Here is a 24,608-nt window from a genome sequence, read left to right as displayed (position 1 = left end):
GTTCCAGATTATTCTAGGAATACCTTGGTTAGAGAAACACAATCCTCTGATCGATTGGCGAGCAAGAACGGTCCAGTTTCCAGAATGTGTCTCTACTTGTCACCCTCCACCTGGTGTTGCACTGGCAGCAATTTCTTCAGAGACTCCCCAGTTACCTCCCGAATACCTAGAATACCAAGATGTTTTCCGGAAGGAGCAGGCTAACTCTCTACCTCCTCATAGGTCTTATGACTGCCAGATAGACCTGATACCTGGATCTACTTCTCCTTGTAGTAGAATTTATGCCCTCACCGAGCCTGAGAACCTTCACCTTCGACAATACCTGGATCAATACCTGGCAAATGGGTTTATTCGTCCTTCCAAGTCCCCTGCCTCTTCAGCTTTGTTCTTCGTTCCAAAAAAGGAAGGAGACCTTAGAACTTGTATCGATTATCGCTCCCTGAACCAGATCACCGTTAAGAATAGATATCCGTTACCTTTGATCCCTGAACTCCTGGACCAAGTCAGAAAAGCATGCATATATACAAAGCTGGATCTTAGAGGAGCTTACCACTTGGTACGAGTAAAAGAGGGCGATGAATGGAAGACGGCCTTCCGCACCAAGTATGGGCTATTTGAATATCAGGTCATGCCCTTCGGACTTTGCAATGCCCCGGCCGCCTTTCAATATTTTATGAACGATGTCCTCAGAGAGCTCATAGATGTGTGTGTTGTTGTTTACATCGACGACATTCTCGTTTATTCTTCATCGGAATCTGAACATCGGAAACATGTGAAAATGGTCCTCGAAAGATTGCGTCAACACAAACTTTTCGCTAAGTTGGAAAAATGTGTTTTCAACGTGACTGAAGTTGAATTCTTGGGATTCATATTATCGCCTGGCGGAGTGCGTATGGATTCAAAGAAGGTCGATGCAGTTCTCAAATGGCCATCACCATCTTCCGTAAAAGGTGTGCAAAGCATGTTAGGCTTCGCTAACTTTTACCGCAGGTTTATCCCCGAGTTCTCTCGAATAGTCCAGCCCATCACTGCCTTGTTAAAGAAAAACAAACGTTTTGAATGGTCTACCGAGGCGGAACAAGCTTTCCAGGATTTGAAGACTAAATTTATCTCTGCACCAATCTTAAAACACCCTCGCCCCGAACTCCCCTACATCGTGGAAACTGATGCTTCAAGCCTTGCCATGGGGGCAGTTCTATCACAAAAGGACCCGGTAACCAATCAGTTGCATCCCGTGGCATTTTGGTCCCGCAAATTCTCCCCTCCTGAAGTCAATTACACGATTACTGACAAGGAACTTCTGGCTATCAAGTCTGCCTTTAAGGCTTGGCGGCATTATCTGCTGGGGGCCCGACACACCGTTACTGTGATTACGGATCACCGAAACCTGCAATATTTGAAAACCGCAAAAGCCCAATCCTCTAGACAACTCCGTTGGGCATTATTCTTTGCCGAGTTTGACTTCATAATTACCTATCGACCTGGTACAAAGAACGGTAAAGCCGATGCCCTTTCTCGGATGGGAGTGGAAGAACACTTGATCAACCCTAAACCTGTACCAATCATTCCCGAACAAAGAATTCTGGGTGTAATCGCCACAGAATCCATAGAGGAAGTTAAGGATAAAGCCAGGCATCTTGTAACTCCAGCAGACATACAGAATTGGCATCTGCAGGGAAAGGACTTTGCAGTAAAGGACAACTTATTGTATTTCCAAGAACGATTATACCTACCCAGCACAGATTTACAGAAAAAAGTAATCTCTTGTTATCACGACTCTTTAATGGAAGGTCTTCCCGGTATAGCCAAGACCTCAGAAAAGATCAAGCGCTACTTCTGGTGGCCGTCTTGGAAAAAAGATATCAGAGACTTTATAATGTCCTGTGGAGTATGCGCCCAAAACAAGAGTCAAAAGGAAAGACCAGCAGGCCTCTTACGCCCTATTGACATCCCACCTCGCCCTTGGCATACGCTTTCTATGGACTTCATCACCGATCTACCTCCATGCTCCGGATACAATACGATTCTAGTAATCGTGGACTTATTCTCCAAGATGGCGCATTTCATTCCGCTCAAAGGCTTGCCAACAGCAGCAACTTTGGCCCGAGAATTTCTCGAAAACATCGTCCGACTGCACGGTTTTCCTTCGGTTCTAATTTCGGATCGAGGTAGTCAATTTATTTCTCATTTTTGGCGAAGTTGCTGTCGGTCGGCTCAAATTGATGTGAGACTATCGACCAGTCACCACCCTCAGACCGACGGACAAACCGAGAGGACCAATCAAACTCTGGAACAGTATTTACGCTGCATGCTGCAACAAACTGAAAAAACTTGGAAAGATATCCTTTGGATAGCCGAGTATGCCTACAATAACTCTGTCCATTCGGGAACTGGGAAAACCCCGTTTTTTCTTTTGTACGGCAGTCACCCTCGAACCTCGGAGTTGGATCCCCTCCAAGATCTTGAAACACCAGCAGTAGACTACCTGCATTCTACAATCACCCAAGCCTTTAAGGAAGCTGTTTCTCACCTTCAAAGGGCTAAAGAACAATACAAGAAAGGAGCAGATCAACATCGGAAGGAAGCCCCTCACTATCAAGTAGGGGATCAAGTCTGGTTATCCACCAAATATCTATCTCTAAAAGGGCCACGCACATTCAACCCAAGATACCTTGGTCCCTATTCCATCACTACCATAGTAAACCCAGTAGCGGTCAAGTTGGACTTGCCCCCGCACATGAAGATACATCCGGTCTTCCACGTCTCTCTATTAAAACCCGTGCAACCTCAAACCCGACTAACCAAATGTCCAAAACCTATCCTATTTGATGGAGAACTCGAGTTTGAAGTCAAAAGCATTCTGGACTCCAAGATCTCCAAATCTAAACTATTCTACCTAATTGACTGGAAAGGCTACGGCCCCCAAGAGAGATCCTGGGAACCTGCTGAATATGTCCACGCTCCTCGCCTAATCAAAAGATTTCACCGAACATTTCCTGACAAGCCAAAACCCCCGGAGAAGCCCGGATTGGGAGGGGCCTTGAGGGGGGGTACTGTCATGATCTCTGCTTCCAAAAGGTCAGGGTTTTCCCAACTCCCTTGGAAGCAGATCCATAACCCAGGTTCCGAGTGCCAACCAGTCCCAATGGGGACCTTTTGGACCCAGTCCTGGCGCCAGTGGCACCAGGCTCATAAATATGCCCAGTCCCAGCGCTGGAAGCGCCGGGCTCATAATGCTTGGGTGGACTTACCTGCAGCAGACCATGCTGCTTACTTGCCTGCCAGTTGAGCCTCTGGTCCTCTTCTGTTTGGAACTACTTTTCCTGTTGGGTGGGGCTGGAGCCACTCCCTAGATTCTGAACACTGGAACTCTTCTGGAAGGCAGGAACTCTTTTCTTACCAGGAACTCTTTTCTTACTTAGGCGTGGCTGTGGAAGGAGACACCTAAGCACTACAGGAGGCTATTTAAACGACACCCGGTGGATGAATCTTGCTTTGCGTTATTCTGCATCCTCTGCAGCAGAACGCTCATCGTGTCTTCTGCATCTGATCCTGGGCCTGAGGAAAAAGGCTTACCATCCTGAATCCAGTCTTCAGCAACACCTATAAAGACAAGAAAGAACAGGTTAGCATTCCGGCATCTGAAAGGCAAAGGCTTACCTACTCTTCGTGCGCTCCGGAGGTCTTCACACTGCATTCCGGCATTTGAAAGACAAAAGCTTACCAACTCTTCGCACGCTCCGGAGGCCGTCGGCGCTGCATCCCGCATCTGAAAGACAAAACAAGGTGCGTTTAAAGACATTCAGGAACTTTAATACTCACGTGCCATTACTCCTTTCCACATCTAACCCAGTGGGTATCCCGGCACCCTGCAGCCGCTCTGAACTTGTACCTGCAAAATAAAAAGACAGTTAGAGCGCATTGTGAAGCTGGCAACAAGCGCTTACTTACGTGCTTCCAGGCGCTTCTATTCATCACACGGGCTACATCTTCAAGGCACTTCAGCCCGTCATCCGCCATCGCCGGAACCCTGCAAAACAAGAGACATCATTATTAAAGACTTTAAAGACATTTGAGTTACTCGGCACTTACCGTTCGTGCAGTAAACGACGGACAGCAGTCCTCTGAAGTCAAGAGGCCTGCGCTACCTATCCGGTGAAGAAACTGGTTACAGCACCCTGCCCCGAGGCAGATGGAGAGCTCGGCATTCACTTACCTAAGGTGAGAGCGTTAACCTGTGGGGGTCTACAGGAGAGGAGAAGAGGAAAGAGATAGGGACACCCCAATAACCCCAGTTCATTAACCCCATATTTTCTATCTGCAGACATCTTACTCTGCACGTCAGGCATACAGGGCACAGAGGACCAGCCCAAAGAGCCAACCGGGTGCTGTACATCACCTTTGAAGATACGGTAGTCGCCCAGTCAAGACCGGCGCCTCTGCGAGAATCAGGTGAGCGTTACAGAATGTCTTCTTCTTGTCTTGCTTCTGAATCGATAGCTGGGGTGCATCGGTCTCACCAGCGTATGGCTGTATGCTGCTTAAATGGATCCAAGTGTGTCTCCCTTCGACTTTCACTGCTGAGGGAGTAATGTTTTCCACCAAAGAGGGACTACTAAAGCGTGGCTTGTGCCACTTCCTGGTGAAATTCCTTATTCTGGCTGGATCTCCAATAACAAGTCTATGAACAGGTAGTAAGCTCTGGTTTTTCAATGGTCTGCATCTGTGTCCTGAGACCGACCCCTCCCTGACGTTTGAGTTGATCTGAAATGGCAGAGATACAAGCGGTCATACATGTCAAATAAGCACATAACTAAATTCCTAACATTTCTGTAGTCTTCTGGGCATCACTTCTGCTCCTCGATGGAGGAGCCAAAGGCATTCTCATTCGCCTCCCTGTCACTAGCGTGTGGGGTGTCCGACTAGATGGTGGTCATACCCAGGCTGATTCCTTAATGCATACAATGCAAGGGGCGGGCAACATAGACATCCCTTTCTTCAGTGTCAACTTGAGTTTCGCAATTCTCTCTTTAAGGAGACTGTTGAGTCTCTCACATATCCCATTTGCTTGCTGGTGATAAGCAGAAGTAAACTTGTGTTTTATACTTAACAATAGGCTAATCTGTTCAAAAACCTCATTAACAAAATGGGGTCCATTGTCAGATCTCAGCACCTGTAACGCTCACCTGATTCTCGCAGAGGCGCCGGTCTTGACTGGGCGACTACCGTATCTTCAAAGGTGATGTGTAGCACCCGGTTGGCTCTTTGGGCTGGACCTCTGTGCACTGTATGCCTGACGTGTAGAGTAAGATGTCTGCAGATAGAAAATATGGGGTTAATGAACTGGGGTTATTGGGGTGTCCCTATCTCTTTCCTCTTCTCCTCTCCTGTAGACCCCCAAAGGTTAACGCTCTCACCTTTGGTAAGTGAATGCCGAGCTCTCCATCTGCCTCGGGGCAGGGTGCTGTAACCAGTTTCTTCACTGGATAGGTAGCGCAGGCCTCTTGACTTCAGAGGACTGCTGTCCGTCGTTTACTGCACGAACGGTAAGTTTCGAGTCATTCAAATGTCTTTAAAGTCTTTAGTAATGATGTCTCTTGTTTTGCAGGGTTCCGGCGATGGCGGATGACGGGCTGAAGTGAGTTGAAGATGGAGCCCGTGTGATGAATAGAAGCGCCTGGAAGCATGTAAGTAAGCGCTTGTTGCCTGCTTCATTATGCGCTCTAACTGTCTTTTTATTTTGCAGGTACGAGTTCGGAGCGGCTTCAGGGTGCCGGAATACCCACTGGATTAGATGTGGAAAGGAGTAATGGCACGTGAGTATTAAAGTTCCCCAATGTCTTTAAACGCACCTTGTTTTGTCTTTCAGATGCGGGATGCAGCGCCGAAGGCCTCCGGAGCGTGCAAAGAGTTGGTAAACTTTTGTCTTTCAGATGCCGGAATGCAGTGTGAAGACCTCCGGAGCGCACGAAGAGTAGGTAAGCCTTTGCCTTTCAGATGCCGGAATGCTAACCTGTTCTTTCTTGTCTTTATAGGTGTTGCTGAAGACTGGATTCAGGATGGTAAGCCTTTGCCTTTCAGATGCCGGAATGCTAACCTGTTCTTTCTTGTCTTTATAGGTGTTGCTGAAGACTGGATTCAGGATGGTAAGCCTTTTTCCTTAGGCCCAGGACCGGATGCAGAAGACACGATGAGCGTTCTGCTGCAGAGGTTGCAGAATAACGCAAAGCAAGATTCATCCACCGGGTGTGGTTTAAATAGCCTCCTGTAGTGCTTAGGTGTCTCCTTCCACAGCCACGCCTAAGTAAGAAAAGAGTTCCTGGTAAGAAAAGAGTTCCTGCCTTCCAGAAGAGTTCCAGTGTTCTGAATCTAGGGAGTGGCTCCAGCCCCACCCAACAGGAAAAGTAGTTCCAAACAGAAGAGGATCAGAGGCTCAACTGGCAGGCAAGTAAGCAGCATGGTCTGCTGAAGGTAAGTCCACCCAAGCATTATGAGCCCGGCGCTTCCAGCGCTGGGACTGGGCATATTTATGAGCCTGGTGCCACTGGCGCCAGGACTGGGTCCAAAAGGTCCCAATTGGGACTGGTTGGCACTCGGAACCTGGGTTATGGATCTGCTTCCAAGGGAGTTGGGAAAACCCTGACCTTTTGGAAGCAGAGATCATGACAGCACCTCACACACTCCCCATCTGGGAAAGACTTCTCAGATTAAAAACTTTACTGTGCAAGTGGCATCAGGGTGCGTACAAGGACCTGCTTTGATTGACCTGGAAAAGGGACAAACCATTTGTAGTGTATGACCAGCGGTAAACATGTGACATACAATACAATTTACTACATAAAATGCAATGTCTTCTAACCGGTTCGGTACAAACCGGTCCTCTGCAATTGTCTGCAAGGCTCTCCCTAGTTACGTGCGCTTGGTAGTGCAGCTGTTCAAGCGCTACCTTTAACAATTCTACTGGCATCACAGGCTTCCCAGTGCTGTTCTGCCACCACAATGCTTCAGAGGGGGGTAATGAACACCCCCTTAATTTCCATAGCTCTTGCTCTTCCTACGGTGCACTGCTCTGAACTTTCATGAGCTGTGTTCTCGAAAAATTATTAAACCCTTCATTTGCTAACAGGATTGTGACTACTTTCTCCTTTACATCTGGAGTATCAAAACGTTAAATATCTAGCGGATATGCAACCCTTTTGGCTTCGTTCCTGCGAGAGATAAAGTCAGTTTGCTTATTATGTGCTGCCCATTCAACTATTGCAATGGCTACTGGGCCTACGGGTTCATGAGGGAACGGTGTTAGGCAGAATCATATGCAATACACTTTGGGAACACTGCACACAATTAAGACTACAAGTGACATTCCAAACTCACCTTTGGTACAAGCCTGTACTACACAGTAAAGTGGTAGCGATGGCTTAGCAGCCAGAATTATCTCAAGAGTAAAATGAGCACTATCAAAAGTTACACAAAGGACAGCAATTGCTATGGATCAAACAAACACTGACTCAAGGTTTGTGAGTAAAAGAATATACATTTATTTACACAATCATTTGTAAAACAGTTCACTAATGTAAAGCAGCAGAAAATCACAATCTTAATACACTACACACCACCCAATGAATTCAAAATTAAGTGTGAGCAAAATGGCACTCCAGCAATTTAAACATGGAGGGAAAGACAAGGTTGTTCAAACTCAAGCAGCACTAAGTAGGCAGGGCATTCTAGAAAAGGCTTACTACAAAAAGGATTCAAATCAATAGGCCTGGGCCAATGTTAATGGTTCAGAGTCTTTGCAAAGGATCACACAGTTCAGAGTAGTTTGCGGTTACGTCCTTGCCAAGAGTTCGAAACAAAGTTGATCGGAAGAAAAGTTATTAAAAAGAGTAGAGAAGGACAAGCCCTCGGATTAGCGAAAGATTTCAAACACTTTCACCGTGGTTGGACAGAACGAACGACCGTATTTGAACAGTACCTTAGTAGAAGAAGAATGCTGTAGCTGAGGCAGAAGTTCCTGGCGCGGTGTGGGAAGCAGTGTGTCTGGTGAGAGCGGTGAGGACAGACGGCTGCGTGAATTCTCCTGCTTTCCACACTGAAACTGTGTCTCTGCAGTCCTATTTCTACCTCTACTGTTTCGAGAAGGACTTCCTACAAATACACAGTGCAGGCGTGGAACGCGACGCGGTGTGCGAAGCACTGTGTCTGGTGAGAGCGGTGAGGACAGACCGCTGCGTGAATTCTCCTGCTTTCTACACTAAAATTGTGTCTCCGCAGTCCTATTTCTACCTCTACTGTTTCGAGAAGGACTTCCTACAAATGCACCGCGCAGGCACGGAGCGCGGCGTGGTGTGCGAAGCAGTGTGTCTGGTGTCCGGCGGCCGCCGGCCAAAGGTAAAGAGGTCCCCCTTATATAAGAGTGGCCTTTACATCGTGTGTCCATCCAAATCACACAACTCCCAGCTCCAATCAGCTCCAATCAAGCTGCCATGGCACCACTATCACCGACTGACGACGATCCAAGTCGCCGTCTTCGAAGCAGTAAACCGACACACGAGCTGAGCTCGCAACAAGACTCTCAAGACCCCAGAGAAACCAAGTTGGGGGAAAAACCGGAAAACTGCAAGGGGAAACCCTGTCATAGACGTGGTATCCTGTGGTGAGAGCGCTTCAGGCCCTCCTCTCCCCCCCCGCTGATTCCCGTAAACTCTCCATCGCCCCCGAGCGAGGCATCGCACCCCCTGAATCCAAGAACATCGGGGGCATGGCCGTGACAGCAGTGGTGATGCTTGAAGAGAGGGAAGAGAGGGCAGGCCGCGAAGGTGTACACTCCGCTGCCGTGCCTCATCGGGAGGTGGAAAATTCTCATAAAACCCCACTGAAAGAAGTCACCTTTGAACATTTTTCATCGCGATCGCAGGGATCGTGCCACACGCTGCTTCCGGCAGTCTGACCGTTTTGACGAGGGAGCCCACGCCTCTGATGGTCGGAGGACGGTAGGACGGTCTTGACGGGGCCCTGAATGGCCGGGCGCGGCTCGCACATTATCCCCTGCGGCAACGAGCGAAATGCTCCACCGGTTCCCCGTAGGTGCACTGCGCTTCCGCGCTACAATTGGGAGAAAGCAGCCTGACAACACCACGTCAAAGCCATCGGTCAAAGCCAGGATGGGCGCGACGAGTACAGCCCAAGTTCACCAATCAACAAAATTGTTAAGAAACCTCCAAAAGCGACCAAAACGAAGCTTAATGAAGAAAAATAAAATCGCCCAAATAAACATCGCTTCCAATGACTCATTGAACACCGAAAACGAGGAGCAAACACTCTCCTCAGATGACTCAGTATTTGAAATGTCCCAGGAGTCGGGCACCGCAGACCAGAGGACCTCATTGGTGCGGTCCGACAACCAAGACCTGAATAACGCAGAATTGCCCCTAGATCAGGCTAAAGAACCTACACAAGCCACAATTGGCATTGTAGGCGAAATCGAACATCTGCCAGTTGACGAACCATTGGAGTCGACTCAAGAAGGAAATGACAACTTATCTGAAATCATGAGTAGGACCTAAAAAAAACTTGCATACAAAAGCTTTACCAAAGCCACGTCTGTTGCTAGAAAAACCACTGGCAAAGAAGCAGAGGAAAACAACATTGAAAAACCAGGGGGGCTTAAAATGTCTGCCCGCCCCCCTAATATCTGCTTCCCTAAAAGAATATTTTATAATTCAACACAAGAGAAAATTAGACCAGGACCCAGAGCTGTCCGACGCGAAAATCTTAGAGGCGATTGTAGAGCCACCTCAGAGGACTAAAGCATGAAAAACAGACCTGATTGCACCAACCTCAAAGGAAACTGACGCGACTCTGAGACACACGGCCAATTGCCTCAGCGAGAAAAAAGTCTCCTAGAAGGCAATAACATTGACTCAGCAAAAGACAGCCGCAACATCATGCCTCCTACGCCCAGCGTAACTATGAGTTCCCCAGAACCCCTGGCAAGAGAAAGGTCCATAAGTGATACCACGAACGGCCAGGCCGAAGATCACTATGCATGGACGCGGCCGCACATTGTGAGCAAGCCTGGGAGACCCTCGAACGAACCTCCATAAATCATCCAAGGTGAAATACCGTCCACAGTAAGAAGATGCTCAGAGAGATCCCACCATAGTTCACCTAACAAAGCTACATAAACCCCAACCAAATCACGGCGACCAAGTGAAACACCAAGCTTCACAGAAAAAGAGTCTCCCTCAAAAAAGAAAACTGACCTGCTGTCCATCATGTCGGCATTTACAATTGCCCTAAATCCATTTGGGAAACTGTATGAAGCCATTCACGAGGCGCTTACAAATAACACAGCCATGATAAGCAATATGAAAGACAAACTGTCCTATATTGAGGGCTAAAATAGACAAGCTGACTGAGGAGATCCTTAAAATTAGAATGTACCAGGCCGGAAATCTGAAATCCGCCCCCTCAAAGTCAACTCAGACGATGAGCATGAGAAGGAATCGGACATGGCCCCAATTTCCATCAAAATGGGAAATAAACCTGCCACGATCGCATCAGCGGACCTAGAATCCAAACAGTCAAAAACCGGTCCCCAAAGAAGGGTGAAATACCTCCAAAATTCTAACTTAAGTAAACAAACAGAGCCCAAAGAACCAAACTTCCAACTGAGTTCCAACACCAATGTACAAACAGCTTCAAAACAACATACAAATAGCAGATCGACACCATCCAATGCACAGGAAAAGGAGAGTCAAGCCGTGGTTCTAATAATAAGTGACGCCCAAGACACGTCCGCGGACCTAATGGACATCTCTCAGCACCTGGAAGATGAAACGGTAACCACCACTTCCATCACAAACACAGCGAGAGCCCAAAAAGACCCCATAGTCTCCGCAAACGAGCAAGAAACAACGCCCTCTATGGCCAAAACTGGGAGTCCAGCTAGAGAGCCGGCCGGCAGTAAGAATAGGGTGCGCTCGAACTCCCCAAGCACAGCCCTCGAAGCCGCAAAGAAATTAAATGAAATTGAAGAGGACCGACCAAAGAGAGAACGAGAAGAAAGACCAAATCAAAATCTATGTTATCCGAGACCTAGAGCCCACTCATTTAAGAACTACACGAGAGCACGGGAGGCAGAAACAAGAAAAAAATCAAAATTGGCAGACTCAATGCTCTTCAAACTAGAGCAAACGTCAGCCAAAGACAGCTACCTGGTCCTCAACCGAAGTACAGTCCTAAGATTATTAAGGAAAAACTGAAAACCTCTGACGACCTCACCTTAATTGAGCCTTACCATCGAGAACATAGAGCTAAAGCATATCTTCATATCAGAAGCAAGGCGACAAGTACAATCACTCCAGAAATAACAAAAGATCTCCAGCGCTTAGGATTCAAAATTCAACTGCTTGCGAAACCATAAATAGACCAGAGACTCAGAGAGAGAGAGGAAGGAGAGCACTCGGAGAGCCAACGAGACATGATTCCCCCGTCCACCAACCCCAGAAGGCCAGAGAGGAGAGTGGAGATGGAGGGCAAAAAAGTCGACTCAGAATACTCAAACAAATGGAACCGGAGAACCTCAGCACTTAGCACTAGTAAATACAGGTGCGATGAGAGACAACACGAGAACCGCCACTCAGAACGAGGGGCGACCCCGGCAATAAGAGAATCTAAAGAAGTATCTGCCTCAAAACCATGGAGATGACTTACAGATACCTTCTCCAGACAACAAAAAAAATAGCAACGACCAGCGGATCCCTCTGACGTCAGAAAGATAATCACAACTCCACTGACCCAGTGCCACAACAGCACCTTAAAAATGGCATCGTGGAATACCAGAGGACACCGCCACCTAACCAGAACAAACGACCTAAACTTGGCCGCCTTTGACTTGATCTGTCTACAGGAAACCTGGCTAATGACCAAACCATCCCTAGACGGATACGAAATCGAAATATCCCGGGCAACCAGAAGTAACGCTGGTCGACCCTCAGCGGGCATACTTACCGCCGTCCGAGTGGGCTCAGCACTCACCTCAAAGGGCATACTCACAGTGAGCTATGGCAAATTGACATCACTAGCTACTTGGCTTCACTTCAATCATGCCCAAGACGCCTGGGAAAACTCTGACCTGGCAATATTAAATCTATATTGGAATCCAGAAAGAACAACAACAGATGATTTTTGTAACTCAATAGCCAAGAGCATTGACGAAATAACGATGGACAGGAAAGTCCAAAATATCATAATCTGTGGCGACTTGAACGCAAAGTGTAAGGTTGACCCATCGAAGAGTGCAATACAAATGGCCACATTCCAGGACGACGAAAGGGGCCGCGCGTGGGGAAACAAAATGAAATTGAGAAAATTCTACAACGCGGCGGAGCTAGGCGACGGTGGCCCCCAAATTCCAACATGGGAAAGGCTTGAATCCTCGGCCGCATTAGATTACATATTTATCTCGGAAAGCCTGATTCCTTACTTCGTGGACTGTAGAGTAAAGAAAACGACAGAAAGCGACCACAATCTGCTTCAGATGACATGGAATTGAGCCTCACTGGAAAGACCTGAGTATCTACCAGACGTGGAGACAAATAAGAACAAAATCGCATCCAGATCACCGCATCAGACATTACAGCCTTCAGGGAAAACCTAAAAAGGACCCACGACCGGGAGCCGGGGGAGCCAACAAGACCTGAATATACATCCCTACTGGTAGCCCACAAAGTGTCCTTCAACGGGAAACCACAAACTCAGGTTCCACATACACAACACAGTGGCCGAAAAACGACGAGAAGTAAAAAAAAAGCCAAACGATTGGCAGTAAAAATGAAAACAACCGCTCTGTGGTCCGCCCATGACTCCTTAGCGAGATCTTTGAAATCATGGCTAAAGACACAACGACAAATGTTATATCAAAACGATGCTGAAGCCATGTTACGCACTCTCGCCTCAAGAAATACAAGAGACCTCTGGTTACTATTAAAGACTGCTAATGGCCAGACCGTACCATTGATTTCAAACTCAGTAACTGAACAAAGCTGGATACAGCACTTCACAGATCTATACCAAGCTCCTCTAACCCGGGAACCACGGACTGTGCTGCCGAGCACAAACCAATGGATCAACTTGACTGACGTAGAAGACATCTCTAGAATAATTACCAACCTAAAACATCGAGAGCTCTGGGCCCGGACGGGCTGTCAAACCTAGATCTTAAAGAACACCCGTTGGAATGGGCCTATGCCATCAGTGAACTATTTAAGCAATGTCAAATTCAGAGGCAGATTCCAGAAACATGGACAGAGGCAGTTCTAGTCCCAATTTTCAAGAAAGGAAACAAAAGTGCGCCGGCAAACTACAGACCAATAGTACTCCTGGATATCATCGGCAAGATCTTTGCGTCACTTTTGTTGCCTCATTTCAAGAACTGGTCCAGAAATTCTCCCTCGGCAGACATCTTTCAAACAGGCTTCCAGAAAGGGGCAGGAACAACAATAAACCTCTTGATTCTGAATATTATAAAAGCGAAAGTAAAACGTGGAGTGCCCAAGGTCTTCTTGGCGATGGTGGACCTATCCCAAGCGTTCGATGTGGTAGCCCGGAACCGACTTTGGTCGAAGCTAATAATGTGGAACTGCCCAGGTCCAGTGCTTGAGCCCATAATAGCCCTTCACACCTCAACATCGCTTTGGGTCCGCCTAAGCCGCAAGGCACGCTCTCGGACAGGATCCAAACTAATCGTGGGGTCAAACAAGGATGCCCACTGGCGCCAGCGCTATTTATAGCATTTATTGGAGACTTCCAAGATTCAGAGAGAACACTGCGATCTTTTCCGCCGAAAGTAGGTGCTCAGCAGATATCAAGACTGTGGTATGCCGACGATCTGGTCCTTTTGGACCAGACACCGATAGGCCTACAAAGACAATTGACAAACCTAGCCACGTACATGGAAAGCAACAACTTAACAGTAAATATATCAAAAACCAAAATCCTAATATGGACCAAGGCACTGAGGAAAGAACAATCCAACAACTGCTGGACCATGGAAAATTCCAAAATCGAGCAAGTAAATGAATATAAATACTTGGGAATCCAGCTCGACAACTCTTTAAAAGAGAACTCGCAACAAAAAATACTATGGGGCAAAATGAGAAATTTAACTGCGCAAGCTCGTGCAATAGACAGAAAGTTTGGAAAATTCTCGTGGACCCCTACAATCCTGTTCTACAAATCAAAAGTGGTTCCTGCAGTAACCTATGGGATGGCGGCAAACTTGTGTTTGGAAGAAGAACTATGGACTCAGCTGGAAGGTCTATTCTGGAAATCAGTACTGGGTTTGCCAAAAGCAGCACCGATTCCAGCGATTAGAAGAGATCTAGGTTTGTCATCACTAGCGGTGGCGGTAACCCAGAGTGCCACACAGCTGTATCGAAAAATCCTGATCCCTGACTCACCTCCAATTTTCCAGGTGGTCGCTTCCGAGATCAACAAGGGATCCTGTAAACCACTACTGGAGTGGGTCGCAAAAATTCAAGTAAAATTAGAAGAGGTAGCGTGTGACGAAGAAACGCTAATTCACAATCCAGGGCGAGTAAAGATCAAATTGGAACAGCAAGACTGGATAAACTCAATCGAAAAAAGCCAGTCCTACAAATCGCTAAAACACCTACCAACAACGCACAACAGGTTGAAAGTCCCATTAAAATACTGCGAGAGATTCCCGGAAAAAGAGTTAAGGAAAAGCTTCATGCGGGCTCACCTAAATTTACTTCCTACAAGAGAAATCATTTTCATCAGAGCTCTTGCACCGACCCAAGACTGTCGTTTCTGCGCTAACCAAAACGAAGTAGAATCAATCCGCCACCTCCTCACATCCTGTCCGGGCCTAACAAAGGAAAGGCACGCCTTTTTGACACCACTGAGCTACCAGTCTGCAAGCCTCGACGAAGAAACTTGTTGGTGTAGAATGATAGCAGGAGACTCGGCCAGATGGTCGAGGGCTGCGGCCAAATTTCTTGAAGTGGCACTCAAAAAAGTCGCTGTTGTCCAAAGTGAAACGCCAAGCACTCCACAAATCCACCAAAACACACTAACACCAACACTTTAAATTCTTCTCCTCTGTCAGTGGTGTCGCTACGTAGCAGGAAAAGGATCTAAACGGAAACCAGCAACCTTTTGTTAAAACCTTTGAGGTTGTAAGCAAAAAAAAAAAAAAAAGAAGTTCCTGGCAGATCATGCATGCTCACGTTCCTGAAGCGACTGTCAGACTGACATGAAGGAGGAAGACTGGAGGGTCCTGCACTGCCCAGAGAAGAAACGAGCAGCAGTGCAAGGCGACAAATAAAAGGTGCGCTCCTTAAAAACCAAACATGGTCCGGTCCTCCTGGCTATCCTGTTCACTGCAGCAAAGCACAGCAAATTCCACGAGAGGAGGGAGGCCTTGCTTGGTGTTTGGCAAACTGGTTGGTCCCACCAGCTCAGGGGTGAAAGATTCCTTGCAGATCTTCTCTGTCGTCGAAGTGTAGGAGATTTGGACCCACAGCAGGGCTTCACCGGGAGTTTCAGTAGTTGTAGTAGTCCTCTTCTCTTAGGATCTCTTGATCGAGTGGCGACTCTGTCTTCCAAGTCCCAGATACCTGCTTTTTATGCAGTTTTCCCCCATTTACACAGCTTAGCTGTCACAGGGTGGCTGTCCTGGCAGGACAGTCACCTAGCCAACCAAACACAAGTGCGACCTGGGTCTCCAAGGGCACCCTGTGTAGGGGGCCTAAAACCCCTCCCTCACATCCTGTCTACCTAGACTCTCAGGTGGCTAAAGAGGGCTTCTATGCGAAAGCCTGGCAAACTACGGCAAATAAAGGAACCAAACCTGGTTTGGAACGCAGAGTAAAACACGAGAAAGACCTTTACAAAAAGAAATGGCGAACAAACGCAGCCAGAACCAAATAAAATTAAAAGGGGTCAAGCGGATTAAAGTTTGAGGCTACTAACTGCCTAAAGCAGTACCAAGGCTATTTTCATAGTCCACGGTAGGGGGAAAATGGTAGATACCACTGTCACCAGCAAAATCTTAAAGAAAGAGGAACAATGAGAAACAGACAAAAAGGGATAACTATTAACCCTTTCCAGTACTCAATGGAAGATAGTTTGTCCTGGGTCTGTAAATTTAAAAAGACTAGTAAAAGTCAATGGCAACTTTACATGCTCTGGGAGACAGAAGTCAGTCCCAGAAAATGGAGTTTAAAGTGGGAAGTCTAAAAAGGCAACCCTGTTTCACTGTACTAAAATTGCTGTGTGACACACAGTAAAATGATGATGCCTATGGAGTAGGTGAGTCTCCACAGTTTTTGAACACAAAAATGGAAAACACACAGTAAAACATATGTAAGAGGCGCACACTCTTACCAGGTGAATAAATACATCCTAGAAATCCAGCAAAGCTGCTGAGGGACTTGATAGGTAAGGGGAATCAGCCATTCTGGAGAATTCTCCCTAACAAACGGTCAGGAGGTATTGGTCAGTGGACCAAAGTGAATGTGTTGGGCACTGTAGATATATTTTTCAGACAAGGCAACTGGGGGCAGCGCCATGAATGCACTTAGAAATCAGACACAGGACCTTAAAAAGAACCTTCTGTTGAACTGGTATCCAGTAAAGGTGCCTGCAAAACAGTGAGATCGGGTGATATCTGGGAATGCTGTAGAGAAGTCTGACCACCACATTCCGGACAAATGATGAATGGTCTGGCTCAGTGATGTGGGGCAAAAAAGGTCTCAGCAATTTGAGTTGATATTAGATTGATTTAACAAATTTGCTGACATGTAAATTACAGCTTAGATTCACCTGCCAAATACAGGATAGGTTTTCAACTTTAGCAAAATATGTGGTTGGGACTTCAAAAAGAGCTGGACAGGGTGAGAGAAGGGAAGAGGGCCTAGAGTATTGGGGCATAGACAGAGAAGACGTGTTTTCTGGTTCTTTCTTTCCTGCAATGCCAGAGATGAAGGCTGCATACATCCTTACTTTTGTTGGATAATAGCCCTCTGGAGTTCCTCAGTGAAGAAGCTTGTGGATTTCAAGGTGACAGTCTTGTAATTACTGGCCTGCTGTGGGAGCCAGTGCAGTTCGATGTGGGTCAGTTTGATGTGGTTGAATTTGCTGAGTACTTCGATGAGTCATGCTGCAGCATGCATGGCACATCTCAGGTGTCACAAATTAGTTGATGGAAGGCCTTCCAAAAGGGATTAATAGTAATAATTGAAGTAAAGCTTTAGGGTACCTGATTGTTAATAACACTTGCATGTATTTGTCCTTGTTATCCTGTAGGTGTGTCAACATTGCTAAAATGGGAATACCAATATGTGATTTTTTCGTAATTCAAGATTGAAGCAAAGTTTCTAAAAATCAATGTGTACACGTTAGAACTGCTAAGCTGAACAGTTTAGGGCACCGACTATCTCCCTTACAACCCTTGAGAGATAATGCGAGAAGGAAGAATGGCCCTTGCACAACCTAATGTGACAAAACTGGCACTCTTGAAAATAAACCCACACAATAAACCAGGCCTGCAAACTACACCATGCTTCCACGGACACTGGTTAGAACAGAATTATGCATATTCTGTCGCTGCTTTTAACACAGTTTTTAGCAATTAAACAGTGCTAGTTGTTAAAATTTGAGACATAAAATCTTTTATTATAAGACATTACAAGTTAAAATATCAAAACATGAAAATAGTTTGATTGCACGCCATTTGGGAGTGCCTGTGAACATTCCGTCGAGAATTGCTGCATTTCCCAAAGCTATTACGATGCATGAAATCTGTTTCTCTAAGCATGTGTTTTGGGACTAATATTCTTTGCATACCACCTTGGACTCACCGAAATTACTTTTGAAATCGTCGACTGCCTGCATGTACCATAGGCGGAGAGTGGTAGGGAGGCTGTTCCAGATGGAGGCACCTGCAGAGGATAAAGATCTACCCCCAAATATCTGCTTTGAAAAATGTCTCTCCCGCAAAGAGTTGGAGGAGGACAAGAGGAGGGCTCTAGTAGGAGGGTATTTAGGAAAAGAGTTTTTTAGATTGTTTGTGCCCCGGGCCCTGAAATCCTTGTGGAATATGCAGAGGGTCTTGAACTTCATCCTAGCACCCATGGGGAGCCAGTAGAGGGATTTCAGCACTGGAGAGATGTGGTCCCTGGGCTTAAAGCCAAGAATAATTCTTGCAGTTCTGGTCTGGATGAGTTGTAGCGGACGGAGAGTAGAAATAAGAAGATTGAGAAAGAGGATGTTGCAGTAGTCCAGCCAAGAAAGAACCAGGTCTCTGGAGACAGTGAGCCTTTGGGGGAAGGTGAGAAAGGGTAGAATACCTCTGAGAAGGTATAGCTGGTTGAGGGACTTTTTGGAGTAGTCCGAGATGTGAGAAGAGAAGGAGAGAGTGGAGTGGAAAATGACCCCCAGATTTTTTGCCTCACTAGCATGTGGGGGCGCATGGCCAAGGGAGGCTGGCCAGTGAGAAATTCAGAAAGCGGGGGCAGGGGTCCCAATGAGGACAATCTCTGTCTTACTGGCATTGAGGCAGATATCGTTAGCAGCACGCCAAGACTTAATTGCAGACAGTCAGGAATGAATGACGAAGAGGAAGAGGCTGAGGGTAGCCTGAAGGAGAGCTGCGTGTCATCCGCATAACACTGAAAGTTAGAGGTGAAGGTAGAGATCCTGTGGGTCAGAGGGGCCATGAAGACATGGAAGAACCAATGGGATAGGTTAGATGCCTGGAGGATGCCACAAGTAGAGAGAGAGATAGAGGAGAGAAAAGACCCGGATAATGAATAATATCAGGGCAAACATTGATGACATATGCAAATGCTGCATGGAAGAATATGCATAGAAGCAATAGTCATTATCACAAGAAAGCAACAATAATAAGACACAAAATGGGAACACTATGCCCCCATATATTATTCACAAATATATATGGCAAACAACAGCAATATAATGAAGTCATACAAAAGAATCAAAAAGGAACATATGGATCCAATAACTGTGAATTAGAATGAAAAGGGCCCAGGACAGACACTCACTTGAAAAACGTTTTTTGTATTCAATGTTTTGGATTTAAAATCAAAACTTTCACTAATTATTATAAATAACAGACAATAAATGCACAAACCTGTACATTAAATTAAACAGCAATGAAGAGAGAAAGTGAAGTAAATTAAACAATGACATTAAGAAAACTATACTTTTAGATATCTCACAGTAGTGGAAATCAATGAAACTTCCGGAACTGAGAAGGCTCTCTTTAAAAGGTCTACAGAAGTAACAAAATGAATATCATGGAAACATTGTTCAAAGTGCAGGTGTCTAATAGGTGCCAAGAAATGCATTCCACTACCAAATACATCAAAGATCCGACCAAACTGTGATTATTGCAATATCTGCAAAGTCTTTGGGACCTTTCAATATTCTGTGGTGTGCATAGGATTTCGTTTGTGGGGAACAGATTAAGGGCTTGATTCATGGAAAAGTGTGCAGAAATCCCCCAACACATGCGTGCCAAGAAAGTCACGGTGTGAGCCTGCACGCAGATATTTTTCTGCGTGCTCCGTCTATTCATAGAATTGTTCACACAAAGTTACCGTATACAAAAGGTTTGTCTGGAATGCCCCGATATTCCCCACGCAAATCAAAAACAGCCAGATACAGCCAGCTTTGCGTGTTCCCCAGAAAAAAAATACATGCACAGGGTCCCCGGCAAGCAGGAATGCATAATGGGGACCTTGCGCTGGGTCCCCCGTAAATGTTACCAGCACCCAGACAACATGCATATAATTTATCGCAACTCGGGTAAAACTCAGAAAATCTGCGTGCGAACATCCCGTAAGCCATTCATGCATCCTGCACCACTGCATACAAGCACCCCTAAGTAAGAACAGAACCCTGGCTGCGTGCAGGCACCCAAAAATCTGAGACCCGATCTTACCTATGTACAGTGATTCCTATGCGTAAGTGTCTGTATGCCTGCCTTCGGATGGTGGATGGTCTGAGAGCTTTGCGTGGCCATTTCCCTGCCGGGAGGTTGCATGGTTGCATCCATGAATATGTATTGTTCCACAAAATAGTGGGCGTGCAATCGACTGCCTGTGGGCCGTACCTCGTAACGCCCACTTTTTTGCACGTTCTTCCCCATTTTCCTTGTTTTGCCCCATTCCCACTGAAAGCACACCCACAAACACTCATGCCAGAAAAAATACAACCCGCTAGGGAAAAAAGGCCAAGCGATTCTTGCAAGGATAACACGTTTTAATCACACAAAAAATAGGTATGCTAGCAAAGAACTCTGCTTCTCAAGAAGGTTCTGCTAAAAAATGCTACAAGCAGAATGTTATAAGGAAACAAATCGTCATCAGTGATGTAAACATATACAGTAAAAATCTACATGACCTTACACACGGTCAGTCTGCTCTATAGGAGATGCCAGGCCATTGGCCCCAGCCCCGTCCATCTTTCTTCCATCACGTGGGTTTTGCTGGGCTCATATTCTCCAGGAAACCAAGGTCGAGTTTGTAATTAGCTACTATGTAAAACAATGCTACTCTATCATTATGGCATGCACCCAGGAGGTTTGGGGACTGGCACAGGGGAGACTTAAGATCACGCTGACCCACACATACTTCACTCATTCGGTATCGCACTATCCGCATCCAAGGCTTGCACCCTCACTTTGGACTATAATTTAGTCCACCCTGTACCTTGTATTACAAATCTTGTCACTATGAAATAAGGTGGAATAGTAGTGTTGTTTTAGATCTTTTATGGCCAGACGGGTTTATGGTTGGTGATTGAGGTCACTTACTATCGTGGAATTCAGGGGTCTGCTTTGGCCTGGCTGTGATGAACGTGCACTGTGAGGCATCTGGTACTGTCTTGTGGCCTTTCAGGGGATATTCATTCTCAGGATAACACGTATTGACAACAGTTGTTGAACAAAGGAGAGTTTCTATGGCCGCCAACAGCGTGGGTCTCTCTATCATCAGTGCTTGGGCCTATTCAGGTTTCTCCGTTAGGTTTGTGGTCTGTGTCCACCACACATCCATGCAGGCCCAAATCTTTCTACCATAACTACAAAATGGTGCCTGTTTATATGCGTGTACTAAGTCTATCTACATTTTGCATAATATTGTGTTTGTGCAGGGTCCCTTAATATTCCCCCTTGCCCCCAAGCACATCACACATGTATCTATGGGATTTGCCTTAATCTAAAGGGCCCAGGGGGGTAGGATATGTGCAGCTCCTTCCCAACATCCACCCTCTGCGCAAGCCACGCTGACACTCTGCATGGTGCCTCACACAAGACACACAGCTGCTCTCTGGGGCATGACGGACTGCGGTGAAATTCACGTAGGTCCATTGGAAAATCCTGCGCATTCAGTTCCATTGATCGACGAACAGGATTATGCACGCAGTTTGGCACACAGGTTCCCTATTTTCCGCACAAATAATTCTATGAATCAGGCCCTAAACCTTAGACTCAAGAACAATGTTCTCCACATTGCATTTGGAAATTTCATAAAATACAGTTGGACTGAATTAAAAGGTTTATCAACTTCTGCACTATATGGTACCAATTTACATTTCTTCGAACCTTCCCTCGTTGCACACTAATACATACTCCAGAGCTTTTTCTTTACTTCAAAGGGTCAAAAAACAAGGTCCTCTGTACACATAGCAATATATTCCAATAGAGAATCACCAAGGGAAACTCAATTAAATAGTTCACTGTTTGATGGGCTATTCATTGCAGGATTTAAGGTACAAAACAATGTAGCTCCTACAGGGTTGAGTATTTTCATATAAAGAAAAAGGTACTTCCAAATTACTATGACAGATAAGGATAGAAGGCTCAGTTTGTATCTAATTATTATAGCTGGTACACCTTTTGGCAGGTTAAGTACACGCCTCCAGAATTGGCATTTTATTTTCTCCCAGAAGTTCACAGTTGATGATTCGACCACCTCGGATCCATAGGTTAAAACACGTACAACTTTCATTTTATAAAATGTAATGACTGCTAAAATGAAAAATGACCATATTGCATGTTTACCCTTTTGGCTTGGCTCGCTAAAGCCAGACATTTACACATAGCCTTAAATACTAGGCTGCATGCTTATTCTTCACACCAAAGCAAAGCCAAGATAAGGTATTGAATCAACTGATTCCAGTATGATTTGATAACTCCACACAAATGTACACTTATTTCTATGATGCTTGGAAAAGCAACAATCTTAGTTTTATATGGTTTAATCTTTACATAGTTTTTGAGAAAATGATCTAGTGGTTTAAAGTGATATTGGAGGCCAACAGGATTGTAGTCCAAATTTATCAAAAAGTCGGCATAATTTGACCAGCCAATAGGTATATTCCCGAATTTCGGGAGGCGGGAATATCTTGCATCTCTAACTGCTTCCCCAATATAAGAAATTAAACCATTAAACACAAATGGGGCAAGGAGAAACATTTGGTTAAGATATGGATCTCTGTGCATTCAATCGAATCTGGTTCTTCGTATCACTATGTAAGCATCATAGAATATTTTGTAGTGCAATAGGAGAAGCCCATTTCTGAAGCTTCGACCAAAGTAATGATCTATCAACACAGCCATGGTCCATGGTGAGATCCACAAAGGCCACATAGATTGTTTCTTTGTAGAATCCGTACTATACAGAACATCAAAATAAACTTTTTCCTATATTTTTTTTAAACCCAGATTGATGTATATAGTTTATTTTGTTTTCAATGGCTAAGTTTTTAAGATGTTTTAACAGGATAAACTGAGAAAATCTTGCTAGAAAAATCTAGCAATGCAATAGGCTGATAGTTTGTCGGTAAAGACCAGTCACCCTTTTTTAAAAAGTGGCACAATGTAAGAGAAGCTAGTACCTGGTCAAATAACACTTTTAAAATTCCAGACTACACGGTGGGATTGTCCCTCAGAGTAATATCTGAGAAACAATCAGGTCCTGGTGCGCATGACGACTTGCAATTTTTTATTATTCTAAAAATATCAGCAGTGTCATTGTTCGGAGACCACGTTGAATCTAATACACCATCAGCATCTACATTCTGTGCAGTAGACCACATATCTCTCGATAATACTTTACCTATTCTGCCTCAGGAATCACATTTATTAGTGAATCGTATTAATAGTGCAATAAAATGCAACAAAAAAAACTCAAAAGTCTTTGGTAAGAACACTTTGCAGGGATCATCCCAAGGCCTGTTAGCTATTTTCAAAATGTACATATGAGTTAAAAACGTTAGCAAAACAAGGATTCCATTTAAGTTTGTTGCCTCATGTATTAATCTCTACCATAGAGGCCAGGTCAGTATTCATAGTAGAAGCTGCCATTAATTCCACTTCCCATATCACATCTAATGGTAAATGATCACTCTTAAGATCTCTAGCACTTTAAAGAGTGAACAGTTCAAATACACGCTTTGCTAAGCAAATATATAGTCTAGGACAGATGCAGTCGGGCCACAACACCATGTGAAGTAAGATGGCGTGTCCGCACAGAAGTTACCGTTAAAGTTACATAATCCCGAGGCACTCATGAAAGCCAACAAATTTGTTGCTCATTGTTGGGACTCTTTTGTGTAAGGCATTGGTGGCTGGGGGGAATCTCCTTCTTGATCTTTGCAAAATCTCTTAAAAAAACCCCAATGAGAATACTTTTTGCAGTCAAATGCTCTTTTTTAGTTTTTGTCTTTCGGTGAAGGGAGGAGAGCACAGGAGCAACATGTTGTCCTTGGAAGAAACACCAAACAGAGCAACAGAGGATAAAATCCCAGATCCGCGCTTAGAAACCAAACTCAGGAATGGTATTAGGCGCATAAATGGAGAATACTTTTTGAATTGTAGGTCGACAGGCAACTGTACAAAATTGCAGATATATGATTAAATAACAAAATGTTGACTATTTCCAATGGGTTCCAATAAACATGAATAAAAAGTGAGTATTTCATGTTATATTTTCCATATCATTTCTACTCCTTGTACAAAAAAGTTATCACTCTGCCTATTGTTGATTGCAATATTGTTAACTGAGAGAGGATCTATGATATTGCCGCTTGTACATTTAATACCCTCAACACATATGCCCCCCTCTTTCAGTGCGAATTCCCCTAAAATATCCCCGCCCCCTCAACTGGGAAACTCATATAGGGATGCATAGTTAGGTGAGGCCCTATACCTTCTTTAATTTCTTTTTAAATGAGGTAATTCTTGGCGCTGCTCTTGAAGTTGACTTTTCTTTATGGGCAAGCCCACGAACATATGGAGTAGAGCAAACTGGGACTGAACCTGTATCACAGAATGTAGGCAGGTTATTTGGGTCTCACTGGGGTTTTAATAGCATTCACAGGAGCTGTATCATCTCTAATGTATGATTAGCTAGCCACACCCACCGTGTCTTAAAGATTCCCACCCTTACTTCGCAGTTCATATATACTGCAGGTCACAGGTAAAAAGAGCAACAACAACAAATGTTGCAGAATGAGTGGTTGAATATAAACTGTGTTCTGATATCACTTCC

Source organism: Ambystoma mexicanum, chromosome 5q, assembly GCF_040938575.1.
Source record: "Ambystoma mexicanum isolate Mex_15411 chromosome 5q, UKY_AmexF1_1, whole genome shotgun sequence".
Classification (NCBI taxonomy): domain Eukaryota; kingdom Metazoa; phylum Chordata; class Amphibia; order Caudata; family Ambystomatidae; genus Ambystoma; species Ambystoma mexicanum.
This window is presented reverse-complemented; position numbering follows the sequence as displayed.